The sequence below is a fragment of the Idiotropiscis lumnitzeri genome, chromosome 11 (assembly GCF_059441095.1).
Source record: "Idiotropiscis lumnitzeri isolate Australia: NSW breed Sydney's pygmy pipehorse chromosome 11, RoL_Ilum_1.0, whole genome shotgun sequence".
Taxonomy (NCBI): domain Eukaryota; kingdom Metazoa; phylum Chordata; class Actinopteri; order Syngnathiformes; family Syngnathidae; genus Idiotropiscis; species Idiotropiscis lumnitzeri.
In genome coordinates, this window is record NC_142401.1 from 21,408,101 (window position 1) to 21,426,148 (window position 18,048).

The following is an 18,048-nucleotide window of genomic DNA, read 5'->3' on the forward strand; positions in this document are numbered from 1 at the left end:
CCCCTGTCATGGAATGGGGTACCAGCGGGTTTGTGTCAAGAGTGCATTGGGAGTGGGTAACGGTGGCGCCCCCTGCGCTGGTGGAGCTCTTTGTGACAGATATGGCACCGGACCAGATGATTGCACGTTCCAGAAAGTGGCTCGGTTTGGACAGCTCATCACCCAGTGACCCCACACCCCGCAGCAAGAGCACACCCCACTCACAACCCCTGTCTATAACCACCCCTACCTCTGTTACCGCGGTCCCGACCTCGTTGACCGGTCTGCTATGGTCAGCCAGTCTGCTGTGGCACTGCGTCACCCGAACCTTGCCCAGAAGCAGCAGAAGTGGAAGGAGCAGGTCCAATGGGAGCCGCATGCGTCGTTGGCTGCCTTAGCTGCTTCCTCTTTTTAATATTTTTATCTCTCTTGGCCTCCTAAACCTGCAAGTACAACAATTTTTAGTCACGCTCCTTAATCCAATCCCATATTTTCCTTTTCTGATGTCGTGCAAAATTATGTACAAAATGTGTTCTACTTAGGCCGATTAGCATTTTTCATTGATGGACTATTTCGCCTGATGTCTGCCACTGGAAGAGGCACGCCCTTGTGGACGGCCAACTGGAACAGCTGTGTATTGTCGACATTATTGGATGGGTCACTGCCGGAAGTCTCACTCTATTCACGTCTCGCCCTGGCCACATAGACCAGGCCTGTCTCCCCCTTCCCCACCTGAAAGACACAGCAACATCGGCCCCAACGGGCCCAGAAATATCTGATGCACGGCCAATCTCACCTGAGGTGTCCCCATTTAGCTGGTGACCATCATGCTGGTCAGCAGGTCTGGCCTCGGCCTCAAGTGAGGACAGTTCCTGTTAAGTAAATTTTGTCCCCTCTACAACGAACCTACCCTTGCGTTAAGTGAATAACTTTCCATAAAAACAGCGCCACCGCTGTATATTATGGAAAAGTCTAAACACTATAACAAAATTTTGCCCTATCCTGGACTGGGTGTATGTCATCTAGTCGCGCATCCAATGTGAATAATAATATCTCCCTCCTTGTTGAGGAGAACCTCCGGGATGGGCGTGGTGAGGCGCTATTTGAAGCTTTCTCCGGCCTTCTGGTCACACAGGTCACATGTCACTTCAAACCTGTGGAGAGAACTGGAGGAGTGGCACTTGCCAGTGAGAAGGGGCAAATTACCTCCATTCTGAAACTTTCAGTTTTGCATAAATTTAGTGTAATAACGTCAATCAATCATTCACTGAATGATTGAATTTAATTACTCCAATCTTTCTCCAATAACAATTTGAAAATCAATACTTGGGAGTGCAATAGGGATTCAGGTTGATCAGGCCTGTCCACCCACTGCATCCTAAGTACTGTAAGGGCTTTCCGGTGCCCTTCATCAGGTTTCCTTCCTGAGGCCCGTCCCTTAAACATTCACTCAAACCACATAGACATACAAACACTTTTTCTTTCACACTTTCATTCACCAAAAAGATACTTTCCAATTCCGCACAGAGACCCCTCCCTTGGCGCGTCCGCCTTGATTCCACTGAGATTTGTGCTGCAGATCCATAATTTTGCCTCAATTTAGCCAGCGTATGCCAAAATTTACAACTGTGGGTCTCTTGATTTTCCCATTCACTCCCCGTGATGTCTTTTCTCCTGGACGTAGCTGACGAAACTGCACCTGTGACATCAAACAGCTCATAGATGCGGATGTTAGCAGTCTGGTATTTATGGAATGCTGTCATGTCCTTTAAAATTGTCATGTCAGGGTTCGCGTCATACCGTCATAAAACATCTGTCTTCCACCTTTGTCACATTTAGTACACATCAGTTAATAAATCATCTACAAAAATATTTAGTCCCACTTTATATTTGGTAAACCAATCTCCAATTGCTAGATATTCCCCGTTCCAAAGATTTTCTTTCAACATGTTCATAAAATACCTCACTTAAAACTTATCCCAAAACCATAATCCCTTTGCTTAAAAATTTAAATTTTAATAAGATTGTCGCTGCCCTGCTGTTCCCCAGGCGTCCCCTGCACATTTCAGTGTCTAACTTGTGTTCTAATTCCCTGCTAATTTGTATTTATTGTTAGGTTGAATATATATTTTTTATCCCGTACCTTACTCCACTAGCACTGCAAAAGAATTGCTCCACAGTGTGACCCATGCTCGACCACATGAGAAGACCCCCAGAGAGCGAACGCCTGAAGACTGGATTCCATTGCTGCAACATCAAAGGAGGTGTGCTGTGACACACCTCCGAAACAAAACGACTGAGTGCCACAGCAACAAAAGGCATATCTGCCTCTTCAATCAGCAAATGACTGCCATTGATGTCTGTCTCTCCTCCTGTGTCTGAAATGTTTACATGCCTCCCGCCGGTGCTCCCCCCTTGGGTAATTACAAATGTCTTATCTTCAAACTTCTTTCAAGCATCCAGTCTCCTGGCTCCACTAGTCTAGCGCCCTGCTGGGAGACCAAAAGGTCCTCCCCCCTCTAAATTCATGCCTGTCTTTTGTTTTTCCAACACTTTTCACATGTAGTCAGCTAAATTTGCTTCATCATCTATTTCCCATTTGTTCTCAAATTTGAGGTATTCTGCAAGGCCTACCAAACAATGTTCCACAACGTCTCAGTCCCAAACACATTGAAACAAAACACACAGCAACTCTCTGTATATAACTCAAATGAACTCACATAAACAAATGCACAGTAGACACCAGAAAAACAACAGAACAGCAACAGTCTCAAGTTGAGTCAAATGCCTAAATATTCATCTTCAAACGAGGTTTAAAAGTGGACAGAGAGGCGTCTCGCATAACATTCAATGGAAAGTCACAGTGCTTGTCGTTTTTACAAACAGTTTTACAAATTTCCATACACTGTGTCCACTGCCTCCTTTCTATCTCGAATATGTGCCAACATTCTGCTTTCTTTTTTCTGTAACTGCCGCGCTAACTTCGACATGTCCCACGTTCCGGGTTCTCCGCAAAACAATTCATCCTTTTTAATTTCAGAAACAACTTCTGACGCCGTTCTTTCACCTTCTTATCAAATTACCATCTTTTTTTTTCTTTCCGTGTCATTTCCATCTGTGCATTTCAGTTACTAATTACAGTTACCTTAATAGAAAGACCATCAACTCAAGTATGAAACATAAAATATTTATTTCTTCAATTCATCCATACAGCAGAACCTAATTCTTATCCTTATTCATTTGTTCAAGTCACACCTTCTTCACTCACCAAACTCTGTCATTCTCAATACTGCCTGTTTCATCATCCTCCTTTCTATGGAACATTAATTGTTCCTTTCTCTTTTCTACACATTCTCCATCTTCCTTTTCACATTGCTTTTCTTTTCTACACATAATCTGTTTCTTTCTTTCTTTTTTTCTTATTTTAGAATTTAATTTGAAACCAAGGTAACCTCAAATTAGTAATCTGACTCCAATTTGCGACCTTACCCAACTCTCACTCATCCAACAATATGCGCGCTCGTTCTGCAAAAGGAAGGTATCAGGAAGCCGGCATTTTCATGCACGAGTGGATTTATTCCCAATACACAGCCTACATATTCGCCTGGGTCTCGGATCCCTCTCAATACAACTCTACCCCTCTTTTTCCACCAACCAAACAGAACTGAACTTTTTCCGAGTTGCCCAGTAGTGATTCATTCTATACAATATGTAAATGACACAAAGACAAAGGCATCCTGGCATGATTCTATTGGCTATGTGTATCCTGCAGTTAACTCTAGCTTGCTCTTATTGGTCTTTGTTCCCCCGCCAAATCCCGTGGCTCCTCCTGCGTGCGATCCCCTGATGGCCGCTCCTTCATCCACTGCTCCCGGAGTCATCTCGTCTCGCTCAGCACCGTCTGCTTCTAAAACATTCCATTCTTGCACACCCCCGCAACCAGTTTCGCTCCACCAGTCACACTCTCAGCATTTTACAGTATCACATTTTCATACACTGGATGCAGCAACATCTAATGAACTATGTTAAGCTCAAACTCTTATATTCCTTTAATAGTCAAATGTATGAAATCCTTTAAGTGTAACCAAAGTTTGGACCATGCTAATGACAAGACCCTCAGAAGAGGAATGCAGGGAGATTGGATCAAGGCTGCAACAAAGGAGGTGTGAACGAGACACCTCTGAAACAATGGACTTCCATGCCGGGACCACAAAAGTGGCTCCTAGCAGTCTCCCCTTTGTTCTGTTTAGATTGACTGCCATGATTACATTATCCTTTAGCCTCCTTGGTGTTGGCATAGAAAAGGTCCAATATTTTATTGTCTCTGGTGTGGCAGGTTACATATTGTGTGAATGAAGGCAGAGAGGAGGAATGAGAAACATGATTGAAGTCACCAGAGATAAGGAGCAAGGCATTTGGGTGCTGTGTTTGTAGCCTGCTCACAGCTGTAGTCAGTACGTCACAGGCTGTCTCACTGTTAGCAGAGGGTGGCACGTACGCCGCCACCGCGATCACATGACTGAACTCTTGCGGTAAATAGTACGGACTAATGCTAACAGCTATCAGCTCAATGTCCCGACTGCAAGTTGCTGCAGTTGATCCTTAACAGTGATGAGCCCAGGGTTACACCATCTATCATTAGCAAACACAGCCAGCCCTCCTCCTTTCCTCTTACCGCTCTCCAGTGTTCTGTCCGCACGTAGGATTTGGAAGCCGTCCAATTCCACGACGGAGTCCGGTGTTAGCTCTGTTAGCCACAACTCCGTGAACATTAGCAAGCTAGCCTCCCGGAAATTCCTCTCGTGCCGGTGTCGTGCCAAAGTACTTACCGCCTGCCAAAATCTGTATCCCCTGTCGCGGGAGCGCGCACGCATTGACTGAAGGCGGTGCGATGTTACTACGTTTGTTTTCATTGAAAGTAAAGGATTTTATACATTTGACTATAAAGGATTTTATACGATTGACTACAAGTTACATGGATTCAGTTTAATGCAATAAAGATATTTGCTGATTGTGCTTTGATTCGATGTGCAGTGGAAGGTCAGGGCAGGCTGTGTGTAATGCGTAGGTGGCAGATATTTTTTGTACAGGACGAGCCGCACTTCTGATAACGGGGGTACTGACGCAGGCCTTCCGCCATCAAGGCGCTGCTGTGTGAGATTGGACGAGCCGACACGTCATCCTGCGGGCAGAAGAAATCCACTAAGAGAAAGCTAAAGTTAACTGCAGATGACACATAGCCAATAGTAGAATAGTAGGTTATCTTTGTTTTGTTTGCTGAAATGTATCATTGATCCTGGGCAACTCGGGGGGGGGGGGCGTCGTCCTCTGTTGGGTACAGGGACGCGCAGAAGCTGTAATGGTAGGGACCCGAGCCCCAGATTTGTATTAGATCTGTTAGGAATAAATCCACTCCCGTGTGAAATCGCCGGCTTCCTGGTCATCTTTCTCTCAAAAACGAGCGCGCATAATTGTTGGATGAATGTAGGTCGTGTTTGGTTAACCATTAATGGAGTCAGATAATTAATTCGAACTTTTGGTACATTTAAAGTTAGAAATTCCAACAAAAGGCATGAAGAATGTATGATTTTGTGTTTTTGATTTGCTGTAATTTAAACTAGGGTTTCCATAAAAGTGGTAGTTTTCATCGGTGTGGTTTTCAGCACACCATTCGCTACAATTTAACACGTAAAGTAAGCGTTTAACTGCGACGAAATCGGGGGCAAATTCCCTGCATTTGCATTAGTTAGACCAAAGAAATTTTGCAATCAATGAAGCTACCATAAGGGAATTTCAGTGATCAAAACACGATGGAAAGGGGAGAGGATGAGTGATTCCAGCGAGATCAAATTAAGTGGCAAAATACAGATAGGTGGTATCCTGTTCGAAACACGTAATTGTTTTCCAATTGGCTGATTTGTTTATTTTTTTATAACCACTGATAGCCGCGTCAAGAGTAGCAAAAGAATAAAAAAAATAATAAAGTCACTCGCGTTCTGCGTCGGACTCGAGGTGCATTCACTGACCACTTACGCAGTAGGAAAATTACCAGGGGGGACTGATTCTGGCAGCACCTGCCAGAATAGGTACCCCCCTCTAATCACAAAAATATTAACCCCATCCATCGAGTGACTTATTCTGTGTACTTATTGGATCATTTTGAGTATGTGTGGCAAATTTGAGCAGGATCCCTCTTTTCTAGGCAAAGTTACCAGGGGGGACTGATTCTGGCAGCCCCTGCCACAATAGGTACCCCCCCTATCCAATATATGTCATTTTTGCGGGGAAGTTGACCATGACACAGACCAGATTTGGGTAATAATATCAGTTCTTGTTAACTAATGCATGTGACAAATAAGAAATATTATAATAATATCTCTTTGTTTACCAGATCCAGTGTGACAAGTGTGACAGGTGGTTCCACCACACGTGTATTGGGGCTTCTCCGACAGAGGGGACATTTTTATGTGCTGCATGTACATGTTAATAAAAACCCATTACGAGCACCGTATATGCCCTTCCTTCATGTACTGAATACAACATTTAAGTTTTTTTCGTGTAAACCTGACAAATAATGTGATTACACCAAATGAAATTTACAATCACCCTCTAGTTTATTTTACCAGGAGGGCAGTACATGATACATGAATCGCACAAAGATTAACAAGATTTATTCATAGGTTCCTCAAGTAAATATGATAAACCATGGAAAAAATAAGACAACGTAAGTATGCATGTTCTCCCCATGACTGTGTGTTTCCTACTTGTACTCCAGTTTCCTCCCTCATTCCAAAAACATGCATAGTGGGTTGATTGGACACTCGAAATTGCCCCGAGGTATGAATGTGAGCGTGAATGGTTGTTCGTCTCTGTGTGCCCTGCGATTGGCTGGCAACCAGTTCAGGGTGTCCCCCGCCTACTGCCAAAGACAGTTGGAATAGGCTCCAGGATGCCTGCAACCCTAGTGAGGAGAGGCATATCAGATGGTCATCCAACAGCTTCCGACACGTCACAGCCTCAGCAACCCTCCCATCCAGTCTGCCTGTTGTACTTTTGAAGGAAATCGAGGAGTGCTTTCTTCATTTGCAACTGGCAAATCTGGCCAGTTTACAACACTTAACTGGCTAAAGTTCTTCAGTCCAAGTGTGTCCACACACTCAATTCGGTCCAGGTGTCGCAATAATGATATTAAGCCTACATGCAAAGAAAGTCAAAAAGCCACAAAGTAACCGGCTGAGGATCAAACAATAAACAAAATTACACATAGAAATAGAATTCCAATTATAAAACAACTGACACAATTTACAGAGGACAGCATAAATATTACATAAGGACTGCACCATTACAGTATGTAAAGTTCTATGATACAGTAGTATTACTTTGTGAAATGTATTTGTTATAGTATTAGCACTTAAATAAATATGTAAATGTGTGTTTGTGATTGTTTTCAAATGCATTAATTTGAATACTGCATTTATCAAAGCAGGTGCTTGGGGGGGTACTTATTGTGGCAGGGGCTGCCAGAATCAGTCCCCCCTGGTAACTTTGCCTAGAAAAGAGGGATCCTGCTCATATCTACCACACATACTCAAAATGATCCAATAAGTACACAGAATAAGTCACTCGATGGATGGAGTTAATATTTTTGTGATTAGAGGGGGGTACCTATTCTGGCAGGTGCTGCCAGAATCAGTCCCCCCTGGTAACTTTCCTACTACGTAAGTGGTCAGTGAATGCACCTCGAGTCCGACGCAGAACGCGAGTGACTTTATTCTTTTTTTTATTCTTTTGCTACTCTTGACGCGGCTATCAGTGGTTATAAAAAAAAATAAACAAATCAGCTAATTGGAATACAATTACTTGTTCTCGAACAGGATACCACCTATCTGTATTTTGCCACTTAATTTGATCTCGCTGGAATCACTCATCCTCTCCCCTTTCCATCGTGTTTTGATCACTGAAATTCACTTATGGTAGCTTCATTGATTGCAAAATTTCTTTGGTCTAACTAATGCAAATGCAGGGAATTTGCCCCCGATTTCGGCGCAGTCAAACGCTTACTTCACGTGTTAAATTGTCGCGAATGGTGTGCTGAAAACCACACCGACGAAGACTACCACTTCTATGGAAACCCTAGTTTGAAAAACACAAAATCATACATTCTTCGTGCCTTTCAATGAAAACAAACGTAGTAACATCGCGCCGCCTTCAGTCAATGCGTGCGCGCTCCCGCGACGGGGATACGGATTTTGGCAGGGGGTAAGTACTTTGGCACGACACCGGCGCGGGGTTAACACAGAGTGCTAACAGCTGATCTCTTGAGTACATGATCGATCCGTAGCTCAGAGTTTTGTCTCTGGACACGATCGCGCAAAAAACAGCCCCCAGCAGCAGTAAAACCACCGCAAGTTGGATGTCCATTGCTGTGATGAGGTAAAATAAATAAAACAGGGTAAAGGGAAAAACCCACGAAAAAGGTTCAATGGTGAACCAAGCTGTTGTAAACAGGCTGCCACTTGCGCGGCGCCGGAAACACATACACACAAATCTCCATATATATATATATATATATATATAAAATGGTTTAGTTGGTAAAATGATGTTTACCTCAAGTTATGTTGAGTTTAGCACCCTCGACTGGTGAAATGTGTTATGTGCATCAGGTCGAGTTTAGATGACGTCACTGTTCAATGCCGACGAATAAAACGTACCCAATGTCGTCTTGTCCCACGTAAGGCTGTAAGTGACCATTCCAGATAAAATGCCTTATTTCTTCAATCTGCTCTGTTAACAAGCAAGTTACATGTGTTTGTGAAAGCAGATGTTGTTAAATCCATGTTTAAAACGAGTCGTTTCTGACGTTAGCATTTGTTAGCATGGTGTGCTAGCGGACTTTATTTTGTTGATTAGGCTAATTGTGTTAGCTTACTTAAGTTTTATTATCTGTCCTAATTCAGAATGTATGTTCTATAAGGTAATATTCACGCTCCAAACAACTTAAATACACACTTTGGGTTGTAACCATTTGTATTTTATTTCTAACATTTTGACAGATGTATGCTAGTGTCCCCAGAAAACAATGTTAGATATTTGATACGTTCATTTGATTGATTAATATATTGTATTTTGTTTATTGCAGTTTTACAAACAAATATTTATCAAGAGATAAATAAATGGACTCTGAAGGCCATAGAAACGTCTAGTCTGTCTAGCTGGATAGAGCAGTCATACAGTCATCTAGTAAGGACAGAACAGTGAAAAGCCTTACAGTTGAATACGTCATTGGAAACTGTTCACTGCAGACATCATTCAGAAGTCATGCAGTCCCAAAAGCTTCAACAGAGCAACATGATGGATGGACAGCAGGAAGCTATGGAAACTAGTTCCCGTTGTTCCGCCTCTTCAAAATTTTCTTCCAGATCCTCTGCAAGCGGTGCAGCTCTCAAAGCGCGAGCCAAAGCTGAGGCTATACAAGCGCAGTGGGTCTATGCAGAAAAGGAAGCAGAAGTTATGAGACAACAAGCGCAAATAAGGCTGAGCTACACATTTTAAAAATAAAGAAAGAAGCGGTGGCTGCGGCAACAGAAGCACATATACTAGAAGCAGCCATAGAGTTGGAGGAGCAACGCCCTTTCATCAAAGAGCATCTGCATGACAACTCTGTCGACTCCAAGCAAAAAGTTCAAGATTACATTGACCATCAACTACTACTGCAAGTCAACCCTGATCAAACGCAGCAGCAGATAACTGACACAAATCCATTATCCCCACATAACCAAGGTGAAATCGCAGGTGCCTACCTACCTTTAACGAAACAGGAAAAATCACAGCGAATGCAACAATTGTCGCCTGTCTACAACTACACATTGACGCCGAAGCCTAATGCAACTTATGGAGTTTCGGATCAACAGCATTGACACAGTTCATCATTTGCTCATTCTCAGCAGATGTCCTCAGTAAGTGATGTTGCCAAATATCTAATGAGACGTGAACTTGTGTCATCTACTCTACAGAAATACGATGATGACCCACAAAATTATCGGAGTTGGAAATCCTCTTTTTTGAATACCACTAGACTTGTCACTGTCTGCTAAAGAGGAAATCTCCTCGTAAAATGGCTTGGCCCAAAGTCAACCGAACAAGATAAAGATAAAGATGTCCTTTATTAGTCCCACAATGGGGAAATTTGAAGTGTTACAGCAGCAAAGATATAGATCACACAGAGTCGGCGGCGTAATGTAGCCGTTAATGTATAACATTAGCAGCAGACATTCATAAAAAGCATGCAAATATACACAGTATAAACGTATCTAGTGTAAGGAAACACTCCTAATGCCTGTCCATTATACAGAGGGGGAAACACTGTAATGGTAAAAACTACTGAATGATTGAAAATACTGCAATGATAAAGATATTACAATGATAAAAGTACTGTAATGGTGAGAGTACTGAAATGACAGGAAAGTACTGCAATGATAGAAAATACTGCAATGATAAAAGTACTGTAATGGTAAAAGTACTGCAATGATAAAATATACTGCAATGATAAAAGAACTGTAATAGTAAAAGTACTGCAACGATAGAAAAATACTGCAATGATGAAAGTATTGTAATAGTAAAAGTACCGCAATGATAGGAAATACAGTAATTATAAAAGTACTGCAATGATAAAAGTACTGTAATAGTGAACATCCTGCAGTGGTAGAAATACTACAGTGAAAGAAGTATTGTAATAAGAATACTGTAATGGTAAACAAAATACATAATTGGTCGATGTTTAAGTACACCCTTTGGCTGAAAGTACAGTAGTAGTTAATATTGCATCCTAGGACTGCACAATTGCACTAATGCCCTCCTGTTTGTAGGCCTGACCCAATGTTCTTGTTAAAAAGTCTGACAGCAGTCGGCAGGAAGGAGCGGCGAAATCTCTCTTTGGTACAGCGAGGGTGTAAAAGTCTGTCACTGAAGGAGCTGTAAAGTGTTCTCAGAGTGTCATTGAGTGGGTGGGCTGGTTTGTCCAGCATTGATGACAGTTTTGCCCTCATCCTCCTGCCCCCCACTGAGTCCACAGAGTCCAGGGAGCAGCCCAGGACAGAGCTGGCCCTCCTCACTAGTTTGTTCAGTCTCTTTTTGTCCCGTCCCGAGATGCCTCCTGCCCAGGAGACCACTCCATAGAAGATGACTGGTGAAACCACCGAGTCATAGAAGTTCCTGAGGAGTGTTCCCCGAATGCCAAAGGACCTCAGCCTCCTGAGTAGGAAGAGTCTGCTCTGACCCTTCCTATAGAGAGCATCTGTGTTGTCGCTCCAGTCCAGTTTATTGTTCAGATGAACACCCAGGTACTTGTAAGTTGAGACCCTCTCAACGTCTGTTCCCTGGATATTCACTGGTGCAGGTGGAGAGTGCCGACGCTTGCGGAAATCCACCACCAGCTCTTTGGATTTCCCAGCGTTGATTTGGAGGCGGTTCTGCTGACACCAGTCCACGAACCCCTGCATAACCCCTCTGTACTCCCGATCGTCATTGTCAGTGATGAGGCCGACAATCGCAGAGTCATCAGAGAACTTCTGCAGGTGACAGGTTGTGGAATTGTATTTGCAAGCAAGGAGAATTAGCACGGCTCAAATAAACGATGTCACAGCAGCACTCAAGATGATTTGGCGACGCTTGGATGAAAGCTATGGAGCTCCTGAGGTGATCGAACATACGCTTTTTGAAAAGGTGGAAAACTTCTCCAAAATCGCAGCAAGAGACACAAGTAAGTTAAGTGAATTGGGAGACCTTTTACTTGAACTACAACTAGCTGAAACAGGGTTATTCTCAGGGCCTAGCCTTTTTAGAATCAGAATCAGAAATCAGAAATCTCTTTATTGTCATTGTACAGTGTGCAACGAGATTAGAGAGCTCCCCTCTCCAGTGCAATACAACAATAAAGACGGCGTTTACCAAACAATTGTGAGTAGGCTTGGAAGAGACTGAATACACTCAAACGAAGCCTCGATAAAAAACCTGCTCTGAGGGAACAATTTGTACATTTTATGCAAAAGATTCTTCACAAACAGCAAGCAGAAGTTGCACCCCCTTTAAAGGATAAAGAAGAGTGTTGGTATCACCCCATGTTTGGGGGCGGGATCCTGGAGTAGAGTGTAGAGCAGGCATCACCAAATGGCGGACCGCGGTCCCCATCTGGACCGCGCGATGGTTCGGACCGGACCCATGACCGATCTACGCAGCGGCAAGAGGCAGAGACCTTGGCACTCCGATCCCCGGCTTCAGAAACTAGCTCTTGGGACATGGAATGTCACCTCTCTGGCAGGGAAGGAGCCTGAGCTGGTGTGTGAGGCAGAAAAGTTCCGACTTGACATAGTCAGACTCACCTCCACACACAGCTTGAGCTCTGGTACCAGTCCTCTCGAGAGGGGTTGGATACTCTACCACAGGCATCACCAAATGGCGGACCGCGGTCCAGATCCGGACCGACAGATGGTTCGGACCGGACCCATGACCAATCTATCTACGATTATTTTTTTTCAGGGTGCATTCGCAAACGTTGACACAGCAATTCTAGTTAATACGGAAAAGACGTCACTGATTTGAGCCAATCAAATTTTTTGTTCAAGATCCACTGCCAATTGTGCAGCAGACCGGAAGAGAGTGCTGCTGACACTTGCTAAAAAGTTCACAAGGGTGATGCGTGTGGTTTTAAATGAATGGACGGAGAAATTTAGTTTGGTTCTGGCTGCAGCCGATTCAAAACCAGGGTGCATCATATGCTCCTAAACCGTCGCAACATTGTGAAGCGCCACTACGAAACAAAGCACCGCCCTTTTTTGCAAAGTTATCCGCTGCAGTTTGAGGTGAGCGCACGCAAAAACATCAAACTTCGAGTGCAGAAAAACAGATTTTTACATTTTCGTTTACAGCCCAGCGGCATGCAAACGAATGTGCACTAAAAGTATCATGCATTTTGGGAAACATAAAAAAACATTTAGTGATGGGGAAGTTGTGAAGGAGTGCTTAAACACGGTTGCACAAACATTATTTAAAGGAAAACACAAAGGCCAGATGTGTGAAATAATCTACCAAATCCCAATGGCCCTGACTCCGTTCCAACCCAGAATTAAGTCACTGGCAGGGCAGTCACAAACTAATTTTTCTCATTAAGAGAAGTTAAAAAAATATCCAAAAGAAAAGTTGGTGTCAAAGCTCATTTTGAATTAGTTTTTCATGCGGACAGCCATTTTTATTGATTGTGTACTGAACATGTTGACCTGTTTTACTTGGATAATTAGGCTTTCCGTTTTTTTTAGGCTGATAACTCTTTGATTTGAGAAAAAAAAGGTAAAAGGTGTTAACTCAATGCTTAGCACTTGATATATTTCTGCAGGAGATATTTTACTGTTTTTTTCTGGAAGTGGCAAACTTAAGTTTTTGGAGCCACATTTTCTTGAATGTGAAATAAACGCCTTATATTTGTTTGACTGGCAAAGGTGTTTAATGTGAACATTTATATCTTTAGTGTATAAGTGCGCTCTGTTGAAAATGACTAAATATTGAAACTAAAAATGTAAACATAGGCTAGACATTAAGGGAAGTTGGACTTTGGTTCGGACCTTTTAATTGGAAGAAATCTTCGTCGTGGACCTCTGTGACTTTTAATTGAATACCTCTGGTGTAGAGTTGGGAGAGTAGCGTGGTTAGCAGCAGTAGCATTAGCAATGAAAAGTTCAAAGCAGTTGACGATCGAGGAATGCTTTTTTTGTAAAAAAAAGCTTTCTGAAAGCGTGATCAAGGCGATGGAGACGGTTTGGTTGAGAGGATAACGCTTCGTCGTCGTCAAACCAAACAGCCGTCGAAAGAGGCTTGCGGCCTGCATCGCCGGCGGCGTCAGACCACGAGGGCGATGTCCGTGCCGGACCATTGCGTGCTGGACCATCGCATGCCTCACGTAGTGCACATCGTCCGCAAATTGTCTTGCCGGAGTCGAGCGATGAAGACCACGGCGCTGGTGTCGCACATGGTCCCCATCGCCCACAAACGGACTCCTCGTAGTCGAGCGATGAAGACGGCTGCGGGGCCCAGAATATGTAGCGTAAATGTGCAGTTATACACGAGAGTAACTAAGTAAGTCTGTTGCAACAATACTGAATGGTGTGGTAATCATACATACTTTCTAAACTTCACAGATTGTGCATCCCGCAGCAAAAAAGTTCCTCCTTGCGTTGTTGGTGTAAAGAAAGGTAAATAAAAGTATGACACTTTACACTCCAACAATAGAATGCAGCAATAAAATATATATTTCCAATTGTTTATATTTCTGTAATTTACAGGTTGTGCATCAGGAAGCAGTGGTTCACATTCATTCAAGATGGCATCAAACTGGATGGCAACCAAAGAACATCCCCTTTACAGCAACCCCTGGGCCACTGAATGCCGCTGCGCATCTGGAGTCTGAGGAGCCAGCTGACTTCCTGCAGCTCTTTATCACAGATGATCTTCTGCAGTACATCGCGGATGCCACCAATCACTTCGCAGACAATTTTTTTGACACTAACCCCAGTGGCGTTCACCGCAAAAAACTGCGATGGAGACCAACTACTGTTGCAGAACTAAATTTATTTTTCGGGCTCAGTTTCATCACAGGATTTGTGAAAAAAAAACAACCCTTGTGATGGACTGGTCTGTACATCATTTACATACAAACCCTATTTTTGGTCAGACAATGGCAAGGAACCGATATCAAAACATTTTGAGGTTCCTCCATTTCAACAGGGCGACATCATTTGACGCATCCAGTAGACTGTACAGGGTCAATCAGGTGCTCAATTACCTGCTGGACAAATTCAAGACACTGTACCAGCCAAACAAAGACATTTGTATAGACGAGGGGATGCTGAAGTGGCGGGGGCGCCTTTCATTTAGGGTTTACAACCCACAAAAACCTGTCAAATATGGCATAAAATCATACATATTGTGTGACTCAGAAACAGGCTACTGTTTCAATTTGCAGCCATGCAAAGGGGAGGCTTGTACGGTTGCCAACATTGTGTCGGTACTTCTTGACCGCCTCACCGGACAGGTATACACCCTTTATATGGACAATTTTTATAATTCGGTGGATATGTGCACAAGGCTTCTTGAGGCAAAGACTCATGTGTGTGGCACGCTACGAACAAACAGAGGAGAGCCACAAATTATAAAGGAGGCCACAAAGAGCACCTTGGGGCCCGGGGGAAGACTTGCCTGCCATAAGGGCAATGTGTTGGTGATTGCATGGCAGGACAAGCGCACTGTGAAGATGGTGAGCACCTGCCACAAGGATCAAATGCAGAAGGTTGACGTGTGGAAGAAAGGTGAAAGGAGAAAGGTCAGCGTGATGAAGCCGGAGTGTGTTGTAGTTCACAAGTCATGCATGAATGGGGTGGACAGATTGGACCAAAATACTGCTTCCTACCCCTTTATGCGGAGGTCCCTGAACTGGCTAACAAAGTTTGTTGCTTATTTATTTCAGTTGAGCATGTTCAATGCTTATGTTATTTTTAAAGCCAGACACCCAAACAAGGCACGCTCCCTTCTAGATTTGATGATGAATGTTGCAGATCCATGGACATCAAAGCCATGCATCATGGCGGAAGTAAATGTTGAGGGTGCTGTGGGTTAGAGAAAAAATACTCGGGCCCCTTACAAATCAGATCCACCAATTCGGCTTGCCCAGCCTTTGGACAAGCACAAGGTTGCGTATTTGCCATGGACCAGCAAAGCCAGACCACAGAGGAAGTGTCGGGTCTGTTTGCGCAAAGGCAAGCGGAGTGAGACACGAATGTGGTGTGAAATATGTTGTGTGCCCTTGCATCAAGGCAACTGTTTTATTTTATATCACACAAAAAAAAAAGTATGTATGAATGCCAGAGTGAAAGGGACATGCATGTGCGCGTGCATGTGCACGCACACATGCACACACACACATGCGCACCACCACATGCACACACATTGATATCTTTCATTTTTGTACATAGTTCAACAGTTTAAAACAGTTCATTTCAGCAGTTCAATCGTTTTGTATTATGTGCAAATAAACTTATTTTATCAAAAACACATTTTTTTTTGTGCTTTTTTAATTATTTTATAGAAGGCACACATTATTTAGATGTTTGAGGTGTCATAAAAGCCATAAATAATAGTGTCAAAGTTCAAATTATGGTTGAAATGCATCAGTTCACAAAAAGCTAATTTTCTCCGGTTTTTTTTCCCAAAAATTTGAGTTTTCATGAAATTTAGCTCACCAGGGCGCCCCTCTGGAGCCAGGTCTGGAGATGGGGCTCGTCGGCGAATGCCTGGTGGCCGGGCCTGCACCCATGGGGCTTGGCCGGGCACAACCCGAAAAGGCAACGTGGGTCCCCCTTCCATGGGCTCACCACTTGTGGGAGAGGACAAAGGGGTTGGGTGCAATGTGAGTCGGACAGCGGCAAGAGGCAGGGACCTTGGCGCTCTGATCCCCGGCTACAGAAACTAGCTCTTGGGACATGGAATGTCACCTCTCTGGCTGGGAAGGAGCCTGAGCTGGTGTGCGAGGCAGAGAAATTCCGACTAGATAGTCGGGCTCACCTCCACACACAGCTTAGGCTCTGGTACCAGTCCTCTTGAGAGGGGTTGGACACTCTTCCACTCTGGAGTTGCCCAAGGTGAGAGACGCCGAGCAGCTGTGGGCATACTTATTGCCCCCCGGCTTGGCGCCTGTACACTGGGGTTCACCCCAGTGGACGAGAGGGTAGCCTCCCTCCGCTTTAAGGTGGGGGGACGGGTGCTGACTGTTGTTTGTGCTTATGCACCAAACACCAATTCAGAGTACCCACCCTTTTTGGAGTCTTTGGAGGGTGTGCTGGAGAGCGTTCCCCCTGGAGACTCCCTCGTTCTGCTGGGGGACTTCAATGCTCACGTGGGTAATGACAGTGAGACCTGGAAGGGCGTGATTGGGAGGAATGGCCCCCCCAATCTGAACCCGAGCGGTGTTCTGTTACTAGACTTCTGTGCTCGTCATGGATTGTCGATAACGAACACCATGTTCAAACATAAGGGTGTTCATATGTGCACTTGGCACCAGGACACCCTTGGCCGCAGTTCGATGATCGACTTTGTAGTCGTGTCATCGGATTTGCGGCCGCATGTTTTGGACACTCGGGTGAAGAGAGGGGCGGAGCTGTCAACTGATCACCACCTGGTGGTGAGTTGGCTCCGATGGTGGGGGAAGATGCCGGTCCGACCCGGCAGACCCAAACGTATTGTGAGGGTCCGCTGGGAACGCTTTGCAGAATCCCCTGTCAGAAAGCGTTTCAACTCCCACCTCCGGCAGAACTTTGCCCACATACTGGGGGAGGCGGGGGACATTGAGTCTGAGTGGACCATGTTTCGTGCCTCCATTGTTGAGGCAGCCGATCGAAGCTGTGGACGTAAGGTGGTCGGTGCCTGTCGTGGCGGCAACCCACGAACCCGCTGGTGGACACCGGCGGTAAGGGATGCTGTCAGGCTGAAGAAGGAGTCCTATCGGGCCTTTCTGGCCTGTGGGACTCCGGAGGCAGCTGACAGGTTCCGACTGGCCAAGCGGAATACGGCTTCGGTGGTTGCCGAAGCAAAAACTCGAGCATGGGAGGAGTTCGGTGAGGACATGGAAAACGACTTACAGACGGCTTCGAAGAAATTCTGGTCCGCCATCCGTCTTCTCAGGAGAGGGAAGCAGTGCACCACCAACACTATTTATAGTGGAGATGGGGTGCTCCTGACCTCGACTCGGGACGTTGTGAGTCGGTGGGGAGAATACTTCGAAGACCTCCTCAATTCTACCGACACGCCTTCCTTTGAGGAAGCAGAGCCTGAAGACTCCGTGGTGGACTCACCTATCTCGGGGGCTCAAGTAACCGAGGCGGTTAACAAGCTCCTCGGTGGCAAGGCCCCGGGTGGATGAGATCCGCCCGGAGTTCCTTAGGGCTCTGGATGTTGTGGGGCTGTCATTGTTGACACGCCTCTACAGCATTGCGTGGACATCGGGGACAGTGCCTCTGGATTGGCAGACCG

General features: G+C 44.7%; 1 long non-coding RNA gene across 1 annotated transcript; it reads left to right on the forward strand.

Moving 5' to 3' along the window:
- The first annotated feature begins 8,426 nt into the window (after positions 1-8,426).
- Positions 8,427-16,033, forward strand: LOC148328350 (uncharacterized). Its single transcript, XR_015845866.1, has 3 exons — positions 8,427-8,718; positions 9,119-14,219; positions 14,310-16,033. It is a non-coding gene; the product is annotated as an uncharacterized LOC148328350 (long non-coding RNA).
- Positions 16,034-18,048: the final 2,015 nt, after the last annotated feature.